Below are 16,127 nucleotides of genomic sequence, written 5' to 3'. Positions count from 1 at the left end.
TGCGCTTGCTTAGCTGTGGCCAATCCTACCCTTGCGCGCAATGGAATTGCACTGGTTGGGACTGTGTGCTGAATGATACTTTTCACTTCCGAACTGCTATGACCAGGGTACCTACTCAATGCATCTGCACATTGATTGCTTTGGCCTGATCTAAACTTAACCCCAAAACTGAAAGAGGCTAACTGTGCTACCCACCTCATCTCACAAGCACCTAGTTTTGCCGTCTGCAGGTGCGCTAACGGATTATTATCCGTGAGTACAGTGAAGGGAACGCCTAGCAAGTAATCGCGGAATTTATCCACCACTGCCCATTTAAGGGCTAAAAGCTCCAATTTAAAGGAGCTGTAGTCTGGATAATTTACCTCAGCACCCCGCAACCCGCGGCTCGCGTACGCTATCGGATGCCTGCAACCATCCTCACCGACTTGCGTCAAGCATGCCCCCAAACCCTTCAGTGAAGCGTCGGTTTCAAGGACAAATGGTACCGTGAAATCAGGATAGGCCAGAACAGGGGCTCGCGTTAGTGCTTCCTTCAGTTTGCCGAAAGCTGCTTGAGCTTCCGGATTCCAAACAAACGCTGTTACCTCATGTGATTTCTTCCCCTTGACTCGGTTAACCGGCGGTAAAATGGCATGCAAGGGTGCAGCGACTGCTGCAAAGCCTACAACAAACCGACGATAATATCCCGCGAGGCCCATGAATGAACGCAGCTGCTCAGCTGTCTTCGGTTCAGGCCATTCTACAATCCGTTTTATCTTCTCACTATCCACTGCGACTCCCCTTGCACTGACCATGTGACCGAGATAGTTTACTTCGCTCTTAAAGAGCCGGCACTTACTCCCCTTGACCTTTGGCCCATACTCAGCCAGCTGCGCAAAAACATGATCTAGCCGCGACTCATGCTCCTCCAGTGTTGATGAAAAGACCAGGATGTCATCCAGGTGCACAAGCAGTTCAGTGAGATTAAGATCCCCCAAACATTGTTCCATCACTCTTTGGAATGTACTAGGTGCATTTGCCAGTCCGAATGGCATTCGCAAAAACTCAAATAAGCCAAAAGGCACTCTGAATGCCGTTTTTCCTATAGAATTGGCTTCCATGTGTAACTGATGGTATCCATGTGCTAGGTCAAGGGAAGAGAAGTACCGAGCCCCACGTAGGGCTTCCAGGGACTCCTCAATCCGCGGCAAAGGGAATGAATCGCGCACGGTGCGTGCGTTGAGTTTTCGGTAATCAACGCACATGCGCAGTGAACCGTCTTTTTTTCCGAACTGGTACGATTGGGCTTGCGTAAGGGCTAGCACTCATTCGAATAATCCCTTGGTCAAGATACTTTTGAACCAAGTTGCGAACCTCATTCATGTGCTGTGGGGATATCCGCCGATACGCTGATAGGGGTCTCATCAGTCGTGTGTATTTTGTGAACCAGCTTATCACAGGAGCCAACATCAAATGGGTGTTTTGAAAAGACAAAATCATGCTTGCGTATAACCCCAACGATCCTATCCTGATCCTCCTTTTCGAATCCGGATAGTCCCAGCTCCAGCCCAGGGGGCAGTGTGTACTGCGTCCCGTCATGGAACGTGTAAACCTCCGAAACGGGAGGTTTGATCTTTTTCTCACTCGGAGCTCTGCTATTGACGCCTGGGTCTCCCCCACTATCCTCTCCAATCGTGACATGGTTCACTGTTACATGAAAAAGATCAGGTTCTTCACCGGTTTCCAGAGTCACTCTGGGAACCACTTCAGCGATAGTAGCCAATTTGGTGTGAGGCGGGATTTTAATTGCATGCATCCCAGCATTCGCCACAAGGACATTAACGGCATTACTACTTATATCCTGAAGTGTATCTATTACTCTACATGTCCTACCCAACCAACAGTATTCTCATACGTGCCCTGAACAACCACAGAATTACCCTTCATGTAAGCCGACGAACGTACGTAGCAAGTAACACTACGGACTTCACCTGGCAAAACCATGACAGCATAACGACCCGTCCGAGCCGTTATTGGCTTGTAACCTTGCTGTCCCGATTTATTGTTGGGTTTTGGCTCCTTCGACACACGATACCATTTCATGGTCGCACTTAACGCGCGTGCGTCACTGTGCTTAGGGTCAATGGCCAAATCTGTCAAACGTTCTAGATTATTACAGCCTAACACAACTGGACAACCACACCAGCTGCTTACCTCACCCTCATGAGAACTCTTAACAATCAGAAAATGTGCGTCAATCTTGAGATTTTGAATACCAATGGGTAACTGCACGTAGCCTTCCACTGGAATGTTAGCATTCCCTGCCCCCGATACACGGATATGGCAACCAATTGGCTTAACTTTTTGTATTTTATCTGACAACTGTTTCTCATTGAAGGAAGAACTAATCATCGAAACCTCAGCACCAGTGTCCAACAAACATGACGTTTGCACACCTGCTAGATTTACAGTTGCTTTGGGAGTCTGTCCCACCAGCCAAATCAGAGCATCGTCAGCTGAAAAATCTATTAGCTCTTCCTTCGTACGTACTGGTTCTATGGGTGAGGCCAAAATATCTTCCCTCTCCTCCACCTGGCCTACAGTGGAGGAGGTTGAGAGTTTACCGCTTTGGCACTCCCTTGCCCAGCTGCAGGTGGATTTGTTTGAGAATTGTTCGCTTTCGGTGCCCCGGAGGCCTGTTGGTCGGCACTGCGCTTCCAGCAATCAGCCCTAACATGCCCAAGGCGCTTACAGTAGAAGCACCGTAATTGCGAACGACCCTGAGCCCTAGCTTCAGACTTGGCGACTGGGCTTTCCCGTGCGATTAACCGTTGCAGAAGATCAGCAATTTGGCCTTGTTGTTTGCTTAACTGTTCCAATTGCAACACTATACCTTCTGGCAAACCCTGCCCATCCACATTTGCTCGGGCACTATTAATGCTGGTGTCCGCTAGATCAGAGGTTTTCGTATATTCGGTTGGATCAAAACCCTCATCACGAGCCACGGCCGTAACTGTGTTTGCCGCAGAGCGCTTTAATTTAGAAACCTTTTCGATATCTCGAAAGAGTTCCCGCGCTGCATCTCTCATTTCGTTGAATGTCTGCTCTGGTTTTCCAATTCAAGCCGCCTCAATTCCAACCTTACAGATTGAGCACGAACCCCCGCGACAAACTGCCTTATAAGAACTCTGTCTTGCAAAGCAACCAGTGCTCCCCTTTCAGCCTCAGTGGCAACCGCTAATATCCTGTCATGAATTCTTATGAGTGCCCTCGAAAAATCCACCAAAGACTCATCTTCTTGCTGATTCCTTTCATACAGGGTCTTTTGCAAACCCTGCACAGTTTCAACCTCCCCGAAATGCTGCCGCAACAGTTTTTTTAGTGCGGCCAAATTGGAACGAACACTTTCCGGGTGACATTTGACCTCTTCGCGAGCAGACCCAGTAAGGTGGTTAAACACAACCTGTGCCTGCTCGTCACTAGGAATCTTGCATTGTTTGATATATACGTCGGCTTCTTCAAGCCATTCCCTAACTGTAGGGTCACCCAACTTGCTAGGTTTTCCATGAAACTTTGAGAGTTTCATGGGACGCTCCCCTCCTTTAGACTGGCCTGTTTTCAATGCATCGGTGAGGCCTTTCACAAGTTGTGAAATCAAATCTGTCTCAGATTCAGAGGTCGCCATTTGAGGGCCACAAAAAGCTCACGACTTGCAACATAAGCAAAAAAAATTCAATACAATAATATCGACATTCACTCTAAAGTAACAACCGAGAAGACAGGCTACTTTCAATCAATAATTTTTAACACATCTTCTAATGTTTTCATTAAAGTCAATGCCTTCTTGTCAAAATAAAAGGTCGATCAAACGTCCAGAGCGAATATTGAATATAGGGGCCTAGGATTCACTCTCACCAGGCGGTGCTCGTCCCCTAAGCCACTCAAGCCACGACGACAGCCTCCTCGTACTTCCCCGTTGATCTGGCTGTCAGTTGCACAGTCAATTCGGCCAAACCGTGGTCCTCTCACTCCTGGCGACAGCCTGTTTTCCACTACAATCCCCAGCCGATCCAGTTTCCTCTATTTTCGTACGCTTTAATGGTCCAGTTAGCCACGACGACAGGTTCATTCCTTGCCCTTTCCTCCAGATATAGCTGACTGTCACTGTCCGAACTCAGTTCCGAGTAACTCCTGGCGCTCGTAGGAGTTTTCTCACAGCTTGGAGAACGGGAATTCAAAAGCTAACACCGCTACGAGCATGCGGTTCACACCAATTTCAGTCCACTCTAGGTTCTGCCTTGCAGGAGTCTTAACCAGTACTTCAAGTGGTTCGGTACAGTCACTCACAGCCTTGCTCACCGTTGTAGTCTATCGCTGTACCGCTCACAAATCAACAAGTTAACGAAGTTTCCTCACTCACAGGTTTGACTATTAACTCTCTTCTGTCCTTCCAGTAACCCCATCCGTGTTACCTTATAACAGACTCAAAATGAGAAGTCTTGCACAGGCTCAAAATTTCCTTCTGGAAGGACCAGTCAATCCCTGTTTATTCTCCTCCTTTCCGTCATCCTCCTTCCACCCACTCTCCTCACCATTTTCTCCCGCGCCTCTCCTAGTCCCCATCTTATACATTGTAAAACATTGAATCCACTAATGCCGGGTAGATGTAACTAAAAATAGCACGCTGGCACCATAGACTCGGCCCCAGCCGCTGGTATTATACAATTCCATATCACTACATCGTGAAGGTCTTAAGTGGTCTTAACTACAACACTGTACGTAGATCAGATGCACGGCTATGATCCACACTGAAGGAACCTGCTGCACAACAAAGGAAAGAAATTTACAGGTGATAGTGAAAGGCCTACTGTTGCATTGACATACAGACAGATTGCTAGTTCTGATTAATGCAGTCATGAATCAAAGTTTGTCTGTACAGTGTATGTGTGTGGGGGTGCATCCATCTACCACCAATATAAATGAACAGCCACGTGCCTGCCCCCCCCTTTAACATTCAGGTCCCCACATACATCATTAATGAGAACGCAAGGTTGGTGTGCCAATGAATACATGTGCACATGATGCTGTATTGGCACGTGTTCAAGTTCTGACAAGGGTTTGTGAGTTTGTTTCAGTGTTTGAGTGTGGGGGGGTACATCCATGTACCACCGTCATATTAAAATGGTTCCTTCATCACCAGATGACAGAAGAATTTTTACCAGCACAGCACACGAAGGAAGTCTTTTGACACGTTGGTATGGTCGATGGAAGTGCATTTCATACCAACACTATTCTACAGAAGGACTTAATTAAAATACCATGATTATCTAAGGAGAAAAAAAAGACTGCAACCAATAGGACCTGAGATATACAATTATACGTATATATGTCCCCGGCATGTTTTATTCAAGATTACTGCAGAAAATGTGAACACAGGTTTCGGAGCATGGTGGAAAGTGTTCAGCGGTTACAAGATCCTGACATTTTGAGTGTATTCGCATGTCTTCTTATGTATCTAAGGCAAAAAAAATCGATACCGGTATTTATATAACATACAGTAGTATAATGCCCTAAAGCACAAATGCAGTTTTTCTCTTTTCCTTTGTACATAGTAAGGACAGTTCAATATTCTTTAACTGATAATCCCTAAACTTCTGGAACAGTTTCACTGTTCAATATTTTTAGTATAGTAAGAGAGTTAGTGCACTGCTGTGCACTCGCAAATACAGTTGTTAAAAGTAAGCAAATCCCCGATCGGGCAATCTGTGCATCAAACCCCTTTACGAGAAAACTGAAGTGCGCCGTCACGTGATGAAATTCCATGTTTTTGTTACGTGTACCTGATTGATTCCCTGCATTTGACCATAGTTTCGAGAGGGAAGGAAGTACGCAGTGCGCAAAAGTACGCAAAAAAAATACATCTTGAAAATAGTTCGCGGTACCCGCTGCTTCATTTGACTCGGACCTGCCAGCCGACCCCGGCTAGCTCGGTGGTCGAGTGGTTAAGACATCTGCACTATTAAGCAGGAGGTCGAGGGATCGAGCTTGTGAGGTTTTTTCGCAAGTTCTCGGACAAGCACTGAGAATACAGTGCTTATTAATATACGTTGGGTAAGGGAAAACCCATTATATATAATTAAGTACGCAGTGAATTAAATTAAGCATTCGCATTTGAAACAACTATTCATGAAATCATTTTTTGCCCATTATTCTTTAAAGTAGGCAAAGGAAACATACTGGGTTTGTTTCTGAGATCGCAATCTAGGTGATCTTATTCCAAACAGATATTGAAGAGATGTTGATTTTTTTGTTTCGCGTACAAATTGAACGGAACTGAAGTCTAAAGTTTGTGGAGTCTGTTGTCACTTAAATTTGTATCTGTATTATGACAAGAGTGTAGTGGGCCTTCACTTGATGGAGGTCAATATTGTGTATTAATTATGACACTCATTAAGATAACTAGTAACGGAACTGTTACAGACGAAAATTGACCCGTGATAATGACGTTATTAGAAGTCACATGATATTAAGCTGCATTCTTTGAAGCCCTATATCCTCAAAAGTATGCCCAGCGGGTTGAAACTTAGCAGATGCCTGGTAGGGTATGTGTGATAGACGAGAATTAACCTCAGTTTACAAGTCACGTGACATGATAGGTGCATCCTTTAAAGCCCTATCTCCATAAGTACATGTCCCAGCTGGTTGAAACTTCGCAGATATCTAGAAAGGAAGGTGTGACAGACGAAAATTTACCTCATGGGATTGTGACGTCGTCAGTTGACAAGTCACGTGACATTACAGGTGTATCCTTTTAAGTCTTGTATCTCCAAAAGTACATGTCCAAGCGGGACGAAACTTTGCAGATATGCAATCACGACGATGGAATTTTCAATGAAACGCGAAAAAGTCTCGTTCTTCTTCCTCTTGTTTTTCTTCTTGTGCCCATGCCTTTGTACTTCATTTTTCTTCGCGGCACTTTAGTCTCTTTGCAATGGTAAATCTTCATCAAAGTTGCCTGAAGCAAAGACCCTATTGCAAAGATGAGCCACGAGGCATGACGTCATGATGACGTCATTAAGTGATTTATTATTGATTTTTAAATATTTTTTTCAGCCCATTAACTTTGTACACGTTTTTGAAGCACGAAAAACCCCCCTAAAATATAAATTGCCAACTCGGAAATCCCATTTCGCACAATACTGTGCATATGCTTGTGTGGGTGAGTTTGTTTCTGCATTCAATTGGGTACCCTGAACAATAGAGGACAATATAAGGTCCCCGATTGGCAGAGGGTCCCCGATTGACAACTGTGTACAAAACATATGGGTGGTCTTCTAAAAAAATTAGAGTACAAACAAAAGAGGAACAATAGGGGGTCCCCAGTTGCAGGCAAATACACACTTTTGTGTGCGTGGACGCCATCAAGAGACAAGTGACGTGACATAAAAGGTGCACTCTTTAAGGCCCCATATCTCCTTAAGTACATGTCTGATCGGGTTTAAATCTTGTAAATTTCTTGAAAAGGGAGTGGTTTAGAAGTATATTGACTTTATGTGATGATGACGTCATCAGGAAACAAGTTACGTGACATTAAAGGTACACTCTTTAAGGCCCCATATCTCCTGAAGTACACATCTGATCGGGTTGAAATCTTGCAGATATTTTGAAAAGGGAGTAGTTTAGAGGGATTTTGACTCAACATGATGATGACTTTATCAGGAGACAAGTCACTTGATATTAAAAGGTGCAAACTTCAAGGCCCTATATATCCTGAAGTACATGTCTGATCGGCTTCAAATCTTGCACATTTCTTGAAAAGGGAGCGCTTTGAAATATATTGACCTTGCCTGATGATGACGTCATCAGGAGACAAGTCACGTGACATTGCTACAAAATTGGTACCCCACAAGAATTTCACGAAACTGATATTTGGAAATAACTCAAAAAGGGGAAATTTTTGATGGGTAAAAATCCGTCATAAGTTGAAGTGTTGTATTTTAGGGACATGCGGTCGGAATTTCAACCAAGAAAAGTAAAATTGGTTTAAATTGGAGTGATTTGAAATTTTTGCATGTTGTGTCGGAGTTTTGTACACGAGAACAAAGGAAATACCCCACAAGTATAGCTGTGTAAGGGTGTGTGTGAGTTTGTTTCTGCATTCAATTGGGGACCCCGGACAACAGAGGACAATAAGGTCCCCAATTGACAGAAGGTCCCCGATTGACTATTGTTTACAAAACATATGGGTGGTCTTCTAAAAAAGTTCATGTACAAACAAAAGAGGAACAATAGGGGGTCCCCAGCTGCAGGCAAATACACACTACTATGTGTGTATGTGAGTGAATAATTAAAAACTTCATCAGTTAATCCCCCCCAAAAAAAATTGGAAAAGAAATTGAAAGTTTAAGGACCAAGGAATAATTGCATTTTTGTTTTACAAACCTAAGGGATGTTGGCTTGCATGTTATCGAGCCCTGAAGAACGTTGACTTTACTCTGTTTTCAATGGGGCGTATACCCGTTCATTATATGCGTACATAAGTAGATTCTATTACGGTGGCTCGTAGTCGCCAATTCGCCGCGCATGACGCTTTTTCTTTTGGCGTTATCATGCCGTTCTATTGCGTTATATTGGCGTGTTTATAACGTTATATCGCCGTACTATTGCGTTGCTGAAAATAGACAGCGAGACTATCGTCGCCATTTTGTGATGCTATTCAGCATTTGATACACCGTTGCTGCAGTTCATCCAGATTCAAGTCGACAAAAGCCGTGACAAGTGCAACGTACTCTACATGGAGGCCGAGATTATGAACGGTAAGCATTTGTGCTACGGTGTGCCGTCTAATTTACCCTTGTATAAGTCGTCCATTTACAGCCATATTTACTTGGACTAGGCTTGCATTATGCAGCGTTGCGTTACTATTGATGAAGGCTTATGTAAGAACAGGTATCTAATAGGCCAAGAACCACGCCGTAAATAATAATGGCGTTAAGTTCCACCTTATTCTTTTCCAGGTTCCGATCTGCTGCTGCAGGGATAGAAGATACCGTAAGGTTTCTTGTCTAAAGTTACTTCAAAAAGGTGTCCCATCCCACACACGTGCAGATGCGTGTTCGAACATGCCTATGACTTCAAAAACGTCATGGGCTATCGCAGTGAATTAAACGAAGTCCTAGAATCACGTGCGGGTCATGGACATCGTACGCTTAGGGTGTTTATTTGACCCGTTGCATCCACAGATTTGCCGGCAAGCTACAGTGTTATTACTAGTTGCATTATTATTGTTCAGAAAAAGTTCACTGGCAGGGCTGTTTCTATATTTGCGTAGTACTTTTTCAGTAAAACAAACAACTTCACTCTGATGGATAGGGGTATGGTCACAAATTAAAGAAGCGATAGATATACTGTTACTCCAACGGCTGAGTTTCCTACGAATCAACGCACCATCCAAACAACAGTTCTCTTCTTGTGCAGTTTACAGGGGATCATTGTAAAAAGATGATGGTTGTTGCTGTCCGATTGTCAAACAAATTGCTGAAATTCCACCTGAAATCGAGCAGGGCACGTTTGCTGTTATACTGTAAAGTTTGAAAAATGATTGCGAATCTATTCAGCTCGTTAAAAAACATATCCATGACCTTTGACAGATATTCTAAATCTAATTAAATTTTAGCCTCAAAGGTGGAAAAGCGTTTCTCCCTAAATCCGACAGTCGAATCATTTTCAATTCAGTTTTATTAAGAAAAGTTAAAACCAAAACATTTGTTGTAAAATGCTGAGGATGGTCTGAGATGGGAGCGTGTGACTAAACAACCTCGGAAATCACGTGATCTGATTGTTAATCACCTGATCGAACTCCCGTCACTTATATGTCATTTCGTTCGGTTAAGCGGGGTACCGAATTAGAACGAAATAAGTTCTTACTGTGGAATGTATCACTCCGCGTCGCAGAGGTGTTTTGTGCTATGAGTCTCGAGCATATAAGTCGGGGTGTGGCAAGATATTATGTTTCTTTTCGTTATTGTACGACAGGTAAAAGGCGCTTTTTACAGCGCGTACGCTTACATAACACATTCCTGTTTTCTCTCATATAATAAACGCTTGATTTCATTCTCCGTTGAGCAGCTTAACCTCGCAAACCCAAGCCCTCACACCCGTAGTACACGCAGTCCAATAATTTTCATGGCTTGACCTTTAGATTTAGATACTTTAAAACTGATTGGTTTGAAAGAGCGCCCGTCTTCCTAGTCGCGCCCACGTTTCCTTCACATGGCTACCGAGTGATGGCGCAAGTCATACAGACGACGGGCACCAAACAAGCACAGAACCTCAAAACAGAAACAAAAGTGGTGGTCATGGGCGCGAGGCCGAGCATTCAATCACTGCGGTGTCTTTTCTTTCCACCCGGCCATTGGTCGCTTCACATAATTTGTTTGTAATGTGTCGGGCGGAATTTTTTCGCGACCGATAAGTGCCACAGAATTAGCACATGTTGCTGCTGTTTTGTTTTTCGGTTCTCTATTTCAGATAGATGGGAAAAACTGGTACACTCCATCGGTGACCCAGGACTACGCAGACTTGCCAGTGTGATTTTACCCAAACTTCTAATTTCGGCAAAAGCAGATTCCATCATGAAGAAATACAGCGCCACCTGGAGACAGTGGGAACGATGGGCTTCATCCAAGGTTAACGTTCAGGTCTTTCCAGCCAATCCAACGGATTTCACCCTTTGTAACATTTCTTCGCTGTTCGACACTGGGCTCAAGTCTGCAGCTGACTTGGCCGCAGCAGTGGCTAAATGGGCGCAAGGCGCATACCATCACCTACGGACCATCCCATGGTTAAAGCTACCTTGCAAGGCTACAGGTAGACTTACAGCTTCCAGCCCCAACAGAAAAAGACCTATAACTCCAGAAATCCTAGCTAAGCTTCACAATAATCACGGAAAGTTCCAGGCAACTTTGGACGATCTTTGCTATACTATTCATGTTTCATTTCTTACGCTGGTTTCCTCCGATTTAATGAAATCAGCAACATTCGGCGTGTGGACTGTACCATTACATGCAACAGGCTTACCATACACCTGGATAAATAAAAAAAAATGATCAATTTCGATTAGGCACTGACGTTACCATCGCTAGAACTTTTCAGCCGACGTGCCCACTTGGCATTTCCGAACGGTATGTCCACGCGCTAGGTGACCCCAACGATTCCACCTGCCAGTCATCCGTCGACTCACTCGTTCCAAGCGGTCTTGTCCCCACTATGTACAAGCGTAGTTACACTAGAACAAGGGAATTACTCTTGCAAGCTCCAAGTCCTTACGTGTCTGATATCCGCAAATATGGTTTGCGCAGACTCAGGTCAGGAGGAGCGTCAGCTGCCTCAAACGCTCAGATTCCTGCTCATTTGATATCCATGCACGGCAGATGGAAGTCAGAAAAGGCCAGAAACGCTTATATTAAACCAAACCAAGACGCCCTTTTGCTCCCTTCAACCGCTTTAGGAATTTAGAAAGTATATAGTCTTTAAGACAAAGGCCACTTGGCGCTTTTTTTCCTTCCATGTTGAATACTGTATTATCTGAGACAAAGATTTGCTTTCCAAGCTGGCCGAATTAACGACTTTCGGATATGGATAGTGTATTGAGCTTTATTTACATTAAGGTGAAGATTTCCCTATGCTGACATCACTAATTCTTCTCTGTATTACCTTTTTGCCATAGAAACAATTCCAAAACGTTATTTCACCAGTGAGTTTTGCGAAAATTTTTTATATCAGTTAGGGTTTGTGCGCAGGGAGTCAAGTGACCTCCGTATATGGAACTTTTCAAGATGAAATTGTTATTGATATGAACTTCGATGCTTATCATCCTCAATTTAAGCAGTTTAGAAAATAAAAATCACTATCATATGGTGTGTGCGAGGCAGTTAGCTCGACCTCGCCAAATGTGCTCGCCAAATTTGTGTCCAGTGTCTAATTTTGTATTTTGATTTCTTTCTTAAATGAGGAAGATATAGAAAAGAAAATTATTTTCTTCCGGAAGCATGGAGGAAGAAATGTGCCATCTGCGGTCCGGCAGGCAAACATTACTTCATCGTAGCATATTTTTGTGAACTAACCAACCATGGCAGCGCCCGCTCCGGAATCTGCAGAGCGCATTCTACTTGCCTTTCAAGCAAAATCATTCCGCTAGTGATCATTTGTAACGCAAACAATTCATCGGCTATAACCAGAAGGCAGAATTGAAAAGTCTGCGGATAAACCCACAGTTGTTAGCCGTTTGTCGGTCTCGGTCCAGGCTAGTGGCAAAAAGAGGCCAGTTTTGGACTTGCGAAAGGTGGATTTTCATGTATGGAAACAATCAGTAAAGTATAAGACCTCAAAACAGCCAGCAATTACTTAGTCAACGGAAAATATCTAGACTCTTTTGAAGTGGGAGACCATTGTTTGCATAGAGATATCCCAAATTTCACATGTTTCATGTTGGCCTTGAGATTATCCTACGTGTAGGCATGTTAAACCATAAGCGAAGACAAATAAAATGGAAGCTGGTTGAGCATGTACCTTGAATTTTAACACACATGCATAGGAACGATCAAGATAGATAATGCTACGAGAATTCAGAACATATTGGTATGTTGGATATATAAGCAAGGGCTGCAAAATCTTGACAATATTTTGCAGGGCTACAACGTTACTGTGGGCTGCAGAGCCTCGATAATACTTGAAGGCTTATTGTGAATGTGAATATTGTGAATGTTGCTTTACCAAGTTACCTACGTCGGTGCTTCAAGACAGAGCAGAGTCGACGACAAAGCAATACGTTATTGGTTTCCAGAGATGGTTCAATTGGGCAAGAGCTCATTTGCAACCGGTTCCAGTACTTCTAGAATCCCCTCTGCATGTCTCATTGTACCTGCTGAGCATCATGCAGACATGCAGCTCACCTGCCCCATAGGCCCAGTCAAGACTGCATTCTACAGTATAGCATGGGCACACCGTGTCGCATCACTGCAGTCTCCCACCGACGACCAGTTGCCAAAGTCTGTGCTGGAAGCGGCACAGAGGACACTAGACAGAGCACCCAAACGCCAAGAACCGTTAATTCCTAACAATATCCAGAGATTTTGTGAGAAGTACCCCCTAGAACTTTATCATTGTTATATATCAGGACACTTGCATTAATTGATGTGGGTTTTGCGGGCTTCCTTAGATGTAACGAGTTGGCAAATAAAAAATATTGTGATGTAGTAATATTTGATACCCACATGGGTATTTATTGAGAAGAGTAAAACAGACCAGTATAGAGACGGTGCCTGGATTATAATAAATAGAACATACTCTGGCACATGTCCAGTAAAAATCATGGAACGTTAGATTTTAATGTGTAGTTGTATGGAAGGTTCTGAAGAATTCGTTTTTCGCCCTCTTACGAAATACAGAGCGGGCTATATCCTCAGAGCAGCTAATACGCCTATTTCGTATTCTAGAATGAGAGAAGTCTTCATTCACATGCTTGATGTTTTATATCTTTCTCATCACAAAACACTCTTCGAAGAAATCTCTATAATTGGAGGATATCTAGATCAGGTTCAAGAAATTAAAGATATCGTTCCAAATGTTCAAACGTTTGGGCTGCACAGCTTGCGCTCAGACGGCGCAACTCAAGCTGCGAGGGCCGGTACCCGTGATAGATTGATTAAGAAGCATGGAAGATGGTCATCAGACACTGCTAAAGATATGTACATTGGAGAAGCACTGACAAACAAGTTTAAAGTAACGGAATCCCTTAGGTTATAGAGTTATCAGCAAATAACCAGTCAATGGCTAAGAATTTATTATATGTCCCGTTCTTTACCTGTGCATGCCTGTCGATCGCCCTCCCAAAGTTGTATCCTATTTTTAAGTGTCATGGACTCGTTAAGAACCTAACATTCCCCCACCTACCTTGAGAGGGGTGTCAATCATGGGATCGCACTAGCGTGCAGTGACTGAAACGAGCGGCATATCCATCTTCATGTGTTTGTGTACAAAACACTACTGCATTATGTTAATGCAGGCAATACCTACTCTTATACTCCTTTCCCCTTTGGAAAATGTATCAGGCCACTGTCTGGGATACCCTGCACGATATGCGGCAAATTAAAAAAGGGACTCCCTGTGATGCACAAGCTGTATATCCTAAGACTATTGTGCCCTCAGAAATCTGAAAGGAATTCCAAAGATTCCATCAACGCAAAAGAAGTCACAATAAAGGGGGTCCCCTTTGCTGCATATCGCGCACAATATGAATGTGTCTGGAAGCTTGTGTTTGGCCCCAGCGCAGTAAAACAGATAGTGTGTTGACCTGGAGACCTGAATAAGCCCCTGTGATTGAAAGGGCGAACCCGGGTCTAGAGACGTTGGCCACGTGGAATTATTTACACTTCGTGGGTGTGGAGGACAAAAGTGACCGTCAGCCTTCCTGCTGTCAGAATAGTTGAAAAGCTGATTTTACGTTTTTTAACATGCAATTTTCGACTTTTCTACTTTGCCACCTCCAAACCAGAACGAACATTGTTTGGTTATGCATTTTTCTATTTCCCGCTTTTCTGCTTCACGAAAAGCAGATTCTGCTTTTTCTTCGTTCGCTGGCAGCCGAAAAATGGCCATCTGTTTTTATCCTTCCGAACACGCAGAAACTGAAAAAGGAGGATTGGACATTATGGCAACAACCTTGAATTCTACTTTTCCACAAATGGCCATTTCATTTTCTGCCTTCCAAGGGCCATGAACGGGGTCGCCAACCTAAGGTTACGACCAAGTCCTTTCTAGGGGATTGAAGACGTATAAAGCAATAATTAGAGTCCACCCTGTCTGTTGTAATGAAAGATTCACCTCATTCTTTTCCGTGGTCCTAGCAAGCGTGTGTCTGTTGAATTATAGTTGTAAAACTGTATTTCCTTTAAGATGCCGCTTTCTCAGCCTCACAGGGACACTGATACTGCCGTATGGAATTGATCTGCAGAAGGCATGGTTAGGTATTGGTTTCTGTACGTCTTCACTCCCCCAGAACGGAAATGGTCGTAACCTAGAGATTAATGACCCCATTCACTGCCCATTGAGGGTAAAGTCCACTAAATCAAGCCCCATTGAAAACAGTGTAAAATCAGCACTATTCAGGGCCCAATAACATGCACGCCTGAGATTTCTGAAACACAAATGAAATTCTTGTCTGGTCACTTATCTTTCAATTTCCTTTCAATCTTCTGTGGGTTAACCAATTACATTTTTAATTATTCCCACAAAACAAAATCACCCCCCAAAAAGTGATTTTTCCCAAGTCTGATTGCAGCCATTTTTCAAGTGGCAACCCTCAACTTTCTCGGGCACTTGGGACCATTTTTCAACCGTAGGTTTTAGCCATTCTGCTCTCATATGAAAGCTCAAAGACCCAGAGAGTTCATCCTGGCAAGGATTTACACAATCTCACCATTTTGGGGGCCAAGCAATCTCCTTTTTAAAAGATACTGTGAAGGCATTTGTAACGCTAATGAGCAGGCCAGAAACTCTCACTTGAATTAGTGGTCTGCACCCTTGAGGACGGAAGAGCAGATGGCCACTTTTCGGCCACCTATGTAAAAGAATTATGCTTCTCCGCTATCACAAAAGCACCAAAGTTGAATTCACGGTTGTCGTCAAAACGTTCGATCCACTTTCCTGCTTTTTGACAGGTAAAATGCAGATGGCCACTTTTTGGCCGCCATGAAAAAGAGGAAAAGTAAAGCTGCTTTTGTAGTAGCAAAAAAGTGAAAAATACATTACAATAAAATGGTCATTCAGCATTTCAGGTAGTAGAAAAGACGAATATCACATGTCACAAAAACATAAAATCAGCTTTTCTTCTAGTCTGATAGTAGAAAAGCAGATGGCCACTTTTCGTCCTGCATAGTCTAGGCCCAGCTGTTGTGCTATAAAGGCCCTGGACAAGTGAGTCACGGTGATTCAAGCATGTACAGCAGGAATTTCCCGTGTATTTTTAGTATTGCCGATGTATTTCCGTATTGTTGAATTTAGCGCCCCAGCTGCAGACCACGTCCCCCAAAAGGGCACTTCCTCAACAAAACATACTGAGAAGTCTTCCTAGAAAGGTCTCCGTCTGA

The 16,127-nt window shown here is 43.6% G+C and overlaps 2 pseudogenes; one reads left to right on the top strand and one right to left on the bottom strand.

Annotated features, from left to right (window-relative positions):
- Positions 1-2,112: 2,112 nt before the first annotated feature.
- On the bottom strand, positions 2,113-4,704 carry LOC147796415 (uncharacterized; annotated as a pseudogene).
- A 4,069-nt stretch (positions 4,705-8,773) lies between these two features.
- Positions 8,774-11,496, top strand: LOC147796414 (uncharacterized; annotated as a pseudogene).
- Positions 11,497-16,127: the final 4,631 nt, after the last annotated feature.

Source organism: Acanthaster planci, linkage group LG16 (assembly GCF_054643075.1).
Source record: "Acanthaster planci isolate LZ-2023a linkage group LG16, COTS_SCS, whole genome shotgun sequence".
NCBI classification, from domain to species: Eukaryota; Metazoa; Echinodermata; class Asteroidea; order Valvatida; family Acanthasteridae; genus Acanthaster; species Acanthaster planci.
This window is presented reverse-complemented; position numbering and strand designations above follow the sequence as displayed.